A 7,184-nucleotide genomic window follows, 5' to 3' on the forward strand; every position below is an offset into this window, starting at 1 on the left:
TTTTCAAACCAATAATACACATTTGCTTAGTGCGTTGCACTTGGGCTTCTATGTGAGAAGCCGTAGTTTATGAAGCCATGTCACATTGGTGTTGTTATGTCGATGTGACATAGGTTATCCCACAATCGGTTCATCAATCTTAATTTACCGCACTACCTTGAAAGATTAAAATGACGAAGCACACCTACCATTTGAAAGTGTATGTTCTGCCAATGTGACATATGTCGTTTGACATAGGAACCAAATCTACCCAAATACAAACCACCACCCGAAGTCACACTATTCATCACGCATAACACAATTGACGTTGCAATGGAAATTACATGACCACATATTTCACAAAACAATCACATAACAACGTACCCACATTCCCAAAGACGTTTACATAAGTAACACCAAAGTGCTCAACGTAAACGTAAATAATGTGACACATGCCATCCATTTTTTAGTTGGATCAACATTTACATTTATAAGAAGTGGGTTAACTATATACATCAACAGTGGGAATAAATTTGAAATCGAATCAAATCATTCGGAATTCAAAGAACATCATTGTTTAAAAAGTTTTAAAAAATTTTAGAACTTCTAGTCTTGAAAATTGGTTGAATTGTAATTTTAAGCAAAAAAACTGAGTTTGCTTTTGGTAGAGTTTTCTAAATATGATTTGATAATAGAGTTGTATTTTGAGTTTATGAGTTTTTGAATTATGATTTGAGTGTAGAAAATTGTTTAGTTATGGTTTTTGAATAGAGTATTGAATTGAGTTTTGAACTGTGTGTGGAATTTAGTTTTGGTTATGAGTTTTGAAAATAGTTTTCAAAACTTAAGTCAACCTATAATTGATAATCAAACACAACTCACAACTCAATTGAAATTTTTGATCAACAGTCATAATCAAACTATTTTTAAAATTCAATGAAAAAATTGAATTATTATTTTTTTTTGAATTAATTTTTTTAAATAATTTTTTTCCAAATAAATTTTATGTCAATTATTTTTGTCAATTATTTTTTGTGTCAATTAATTTTTTAGCCCTGAATAAACATTTTATTCTATACGTTTCTAATATTTTTCAAATATTTTGTTCAAACCAACACGTTTGGGGATTACATTTTTATAAAAATTAACAAAAACTAATTTATTAAATTTTTTTAAATACAAACCAAAAAGTTACCAAACGTTTTACTAAACATTATCAACATTTTTTCATTTGTTAAATTTTATCAATTTTATAAAAAAAAAAAAACCTTTTATGTTGTACCGTTTTCCTCAGCTTCATTATTATCCCTCACCCTGCCTCACCCGTGAAGCTCATATTATTGGGGCTATTGATTGATGTATTTGACTATGAAATGACTAAATTGCCCCTCTTTCATAGAATGTCAAATTGCTATGTAAGTATAAAATGAAAAGAGCAATACCGTAATTGCACTCATACAATAGACCCCCTCTCCTCTGCTGGTTGTCAGTTGGTCGCTATTCATAAAAGAAAAGACAAAAAAAAAGCCAAAACTAAGCCACAGATTGCCAGTGGTCAGTATTCGATAAAAGAAAAGAAAAATAAATAAAAAGAGCAATTATAGCTATAGATTTTCGACCATTTCTGGAACTGAGGCTTTATATAAGTCAGCAACTTCATTTGTTTAACTACACCATCAATTCCATCTTCATTCCAACAACTTCAGCAACTTCTTCACCATATAACCACCTCCTCCACCACCTATCTCAAGTAATTTGACAACCAATGAATTTCAAAAATTCAGTGTAGATATCTGTGTAAAAGAAGAGACGAAAAGCTTTCATAAGAGGTTAGTTTGAACCAGAGCTTCATATTCTTAATAGCTTCACAATTTCAGAGCTGAGCTGCACAAAACGGGTCGACACGAAGGACAACTGGTAGGTCATCCGGCCTGTCAACCGGCAGGTCATCTAGCCGGTCAACCGGCTTTACTCTGACCATCCACCACTCGAGGCTCAGTTTGGCTATCTGTTGCTTGTCTTTTGCACCAGCACCAGAGGCTCAATTTGGCTATCTGTTGCTTTTTTTTGCACACCATTTTCATACATTTTGCTATACATCTTTTATACATTTTTTATACATTTTTCTTAACTTTTGCAGTCATTTTACTTACCTTCATAAGTCATGTCGAGAACCAAAAGAGCCAGACCCGAACGTGGCGAAACCTCTAACCCTTCACAACGTCAACAACAGCAACAACAGCAGATCTATCCAACTATTGATTTTCTGACATACAATCATGAACAAGCTTATTCAAATTTTTCTATCCGACCAATTGTTACCAGGAGAAGGGTAAATCTACCTTCTCAATATGATCCTCTGTTGCTTGGTAGACTGGAGACCATGGGATGGTTACCTTTAACTAATTTACCACAAAAGGCATATCTCCGTCTTGTGTATTTATTTTACCTTCACTTGAGACCTACTGAGGGAGAAGTTGAACTGTGTAGTCTGACCTCTTATGTGAAAGGTAAAATAATCACATTGAAACCCCACACTTTGGCACAAATTATTGGAGTTCAAACAGGGGATTTGCAATGTCATTTTCAGACTGAGACTGAGTTAGCTAACATTGTTGGTGATGTAACTGAGGTTTATACCATAATTTGTGAGAACTGATTTATCGGTACTAATTTACAAGCAAGACATTTGAAACCCCACCTTTGTATTCTTCACCGATGGATAATCGAAAATGTCACTTCCAAAAAAGGACATTTTGATGTTGTTCCATGTTTTAATGTTTATTTGTTATATTGTTTTGAAGTTAGAAAAACATTAGATTTATGCTACATATTACTGAAGGAAATGATAGTTGCAAATCTCGGTACTCTCAGTGGCTGGTCACTACCTTTTGGAGTTTTGTTAACCAAAATTTTCAAAGCGCATCATGTCAACGTTGAAGGTGAAGTAGATGTGCAAATTACTTCACCAATTTCAGAGTATACACTGACCCGAGATGGTGGCTTAGAAAACTTACTGGGCTCTATTAATTTTGCAAATGAACCAATACCTGATCCGGAAGACCCCAATGACAATGCCATGCCACCAAATCAACAACCCCAATACTGGACTAATTATTTGGTGCTGGAACAAGAACGGTACAATCAACGCCTACAATGGGAATAACAAATGGCTAATCAGTTAAATATATTGGGTAATCGGTTCGATGAATTTGCCGCCGCTCAGAACTCACTAATTCAACAATTTGGTGAGTTTCGTGTATGTAACGGCCCTATCATGTATAATGATTAGTACTTGATTAATTAAGGAGATTTGGAATTTAATTGCCGAGTATTATAATTTAATTAAGGATTTAAGGGAATTTGTGGGATCTGATTCATATATGATTCTATTAAAGAGTTATTTCGAAATTAGAAATTAAGGGTCCAAATGGCTTAAGGAAGTGAGATTGAGAAGTTGAATCAATTTAATTTTAATTACGGACCCATTTGAGAGTTTAATTAAATGTTCGATTTAGTTTAGTGAAATTGAGATTCGATTAATTAAGTCCTAATTGGAGTTGATTAAGTCATAAGGATTGAGGATTGTGGTTACTATAAATTAAATTTAATTATGATGTGCCCAATTTGAATATGTAATTTATTGACGAAATTTTGAGTCTGATCAGAAATTGAAGGATTAAATAATCTAAGAAATCAAAATTGAGGATGGAAATGAGTTTAATTTAATATTTGGAGCCTTTTGGGAGTTTGATTAAAAATCTGATTCGGATTGTTAAATTTAATTATATTTAATTAGGCTCTAATGGAAGTCAATTTGACTAATTAAATTATGTGGGATTTGAGATTAGTTATAATTAACTAATTTAGTGTTAATCAAAATTTATTAAGATTAAGTGGTGCTTAATTAAATTAATTCTAGACATAAATTAAATTATGGAGCAAATTAGAATTTGTGGGTGTGTGTGCATAGAAATTATGTGAGTGGGTGTTCATGTAAGTGTTAAGGTGGAGCTCAAAGAATTGTACAAGTGTGCACACGTGTTACATGGTGTAGAAGTGAGGTGTGTGTGAGTGTGTTTATTCTGATGGGTTCAAGAGTGTTATTCATTTGTTGTGCGGGAAGACTTTGAGAGTCTAGAGAGAGAGAATGAAAGACCCAAAGGATTGAAGAAGTAGAGAAATCAAAGGAAAACTCAAAAAATTGGAAGAGAAGGAGAAGATCCACGGGAAATCAACTATAACTTTTGAAGTTAAAACCGAAGGTAGGAAAATTAATACTCAATTTATATAGAATCTTTATTTTATATTTGAAATTAAGAAAGTTATGGAACCAATTCCATGGGTTTGTAGGAAATTGGGTTTTGAACAAGAAATTAAATTAGATTCATGATTATGGAAATTAATTTAGAATTAATTAGTTTGAGTTTGATTTCTATTATTCTTCATAAATTTGAGGTTCATCCTCACATGCATGTTGGAGTTTCAAAGTTTTAGATTTAATTCATGTGTAAAAAGACTTATGAGATTAAATTTGAGTTTGCATGTAAAATCAAGTTAGGACCAAGAGTATGAATTATGATCTCTTAAATTTGTTAAACTTGGGTTCAATTTCATAAAAATAGATGAAGTTAGCAAGATGATGAATAAATGGATTTATGTTCAATTTATGGAAATTAAATTAGAAATCAATTATTTTGACTTTAATTTTGTAATCTTGCATGAGATTAAGTTCCATTTGTTACATGCATGAATAAATTTGACAAGTTTGAAACTCTAATGATGCATACATCATGGATTTTGAAGGATTTGGATTAATTCAATCTCATATTTTGAAGAGAAAAAGAAAATGTTTTATGAACATCAAGTTTATGAAAAATTAGAATTAATCTTAATGCTAGTTAAAGCTTTGATTTTATAATTAGATTTTTAATCCATGCATGTAATGTAATTTAAGATTTTGTTTAAATTAAACATATTTTGATTATGAATTAAGTTGAGGTTACAAATTAAGTTGAGTTTAAGATTATGGAAATTAGTTGGAAAATTTATAAGAAGTTTCATGACTCCAATTTCATGATTTCAAGGAAAATAGAAAGAACTTGACGTCAATTTTATGTAATTAAAGAGAAAATGAGAAATTGAAGCTATGATCAAATGTATGAAAACTAACTTAGAAATTAATTACTTTGGGTTGAGTTTATTTGTCCTAACATGAAATTGAGTTCCAATTGTACGTACATTATGAATTTTTCAAGAGTTTTGAGAGTTTAATTCGTATTTTAAAAATTGTGGGCTTGAAATTGGGTTTGATATGGAGTAGATGAGTTAAAACTAAATTTGGACAATTGAAGCATGATTTTGAATGAATGATTTCCAATTGAAAGTGTTTATTTAATTATACAATGGTTTTCCGTTTTTGTGACCAAAAGTATATGTTTTGAGGCTTTGAATACCAAATTTGAACTTCAATTGCAATTTTAGAATTTCAGAATTTGCGTTGTCCACTCAAGCGAGGGAAATCTCGCTCGAGCGTGAAAATCGAGCTCCCAGTAGTTTTTCAAATTTTACAGTCCGCTCGAGCGACCAAAGTAGCGCTCGAGTGGAGAACCATTTTCAGCATATTTTGGAAAATTGCATTTAGTTCACATTTTTATTCTCATCTCTTTCCAAGGCATTCTAGACATGATTTATGACTCAATAAAGATTAATAAGCTACCAATCAACATAGATTAGTTAGTTGAAGAATAAATCATTGATCTAGTGGTAATTGTTTAAGAAGCCAAGTAAAAGAACAATCTATTTGGAAGAGAAGGGCTTAGTAATGAAAGAATATGTGAAATAAGAACCTGGCATATTCGAATGAGAAAGAATCAGCGTAGTAGAACATCGGACTATTTAGACGGAAAAAGACTAGAAAAGTCAAGTTTGATCAAGGAAGGTATTTCAATGTGTTTATGTTATGTGCTTGTGTAAGTCACGCGCCATTGTCTGCCTGGTTTATCTGATATGTCCAGTCTGTCTAATATGCTTCTGCAGCTATCTGTGAGTAATAACTTAGTAAAGTTATGTTCAACTGTATTTATTTTCTGTGTGATAAAACAAAATTTATTTTCCGAAATGATATGCTCTGTACAATGAATGATTGTTCAATTTCTGATATGTATTCGTGACATCCTTAGCATCATGTGATATCTGTTAGCTGTTACCCGGTATCGGAGGTTCCTTTATGGAACTTATTTCTATCTACACTCTGTTACCCGTACCGGAGGCCCTGTCACAGGGGCTCAGCTTCTGTTCTGTTCTGTTGCCCGGATCCGGAGGTTCCTTTATGGAACTGGTTATTCGTAACCTCACATGTATACGTTCTATTCTGTTCTGTTCTGTTCTGTTAATGCTAATAGATGTATCGCGTGTGCTTGCGCATGACTTATGATTTCTGTCTGTATCTGATCTGGACAAATTATGAATTTGATATGAAACTGAATTATGATTTCTGAATCTGTACAGACTCATTCATTGAAACCCCTTTACTCTGTTATTGTTCACTGAGCTTTCGCTCACAGTTTATATTATGTATGTAGGTGAGCCGGCGCGTGATCAGGGCCAGAGTTGATGGCCTTCTTTTTTGTTTTTGTCAGCCAACCGTTGTGCCTCCCGTGGAGGTTCCGGATATGTCAAGTGATTGTTGCTATGTGATTTAAAGTTTTAGTTCTGTTTTCTTGTTTGGTTAAACAAGTCTTGTGTATTTTGTAAAAGAGGCTAAGTCCTTTTTGTCTGATCTGTATATATATTATGACGTAAGGACGATGTGTATATATGTATATAAAAAGTTTAAAATTTTTCTGTCTCATATAAGTCTGCACCGCTCAATGGACGTTGTATATTTGTTATTTATTATGTTAATCTGTCTCAGAGGCCTTCGGTAATCCCAGGATTACTGGCCGGTTACGATGCTAAACCTATAAGGGCGGGTTTGGGTCGTGACAGTGTAGACTCTGGCAAGCGTGATAAAGTGACAAGTAACCACATTGATCAGATTGACCAGCGATTCACTCAGGTGTACCATCACTACTTTCCTCCACCTCCACCACCACCTGACAATGACGCTTAAACTGTTTCGATGATTGATTACATGGTTGACACATGTTGTGGTTATTTTGTTTTCTTATTTTGTTGTGGTTATTTTGTTTTCTTATTTTGTT

General features: G+C 32.9%; 1 long non-coding RNA gene across 1 annotated transcript; it reads left to right on the plus strand.

Annotated features, from left to right (window-relative positions):
- The first annotated feature begins 4,068 nt into the window (after nt 1-4,068).
- On the plus strand, nt 4,069-6,830 carry LOC114273501 (uncharacterized). Its single transcript, XR_014363069.1, has 2 exons — nt 4,069-4,244; nt 6,564-6,830. It is a non-coding gene; the product is annotated as an uncharacterized LOC114273501 (long non-coding RNA).
- Nucleotides 6,831-7,184: the final 354 nt, after the last annotated feature.

The sequence above is a fragment of the Camellia sinensis genome, chromosome 3 (genome assembly GCF_055761805.1).
Source record: "Camellia sinensis isolate YWXY chromosome 3, ASM5576180v1, whole genome shotgun sequence".
Taxonomy (NCBI): domain Eukaryota; kingdom Viridiplantae; phylum Streptophyta; class Magnoliopsida; order Ericales; family Theaceae; genus Camellia; species Camellia sinensis.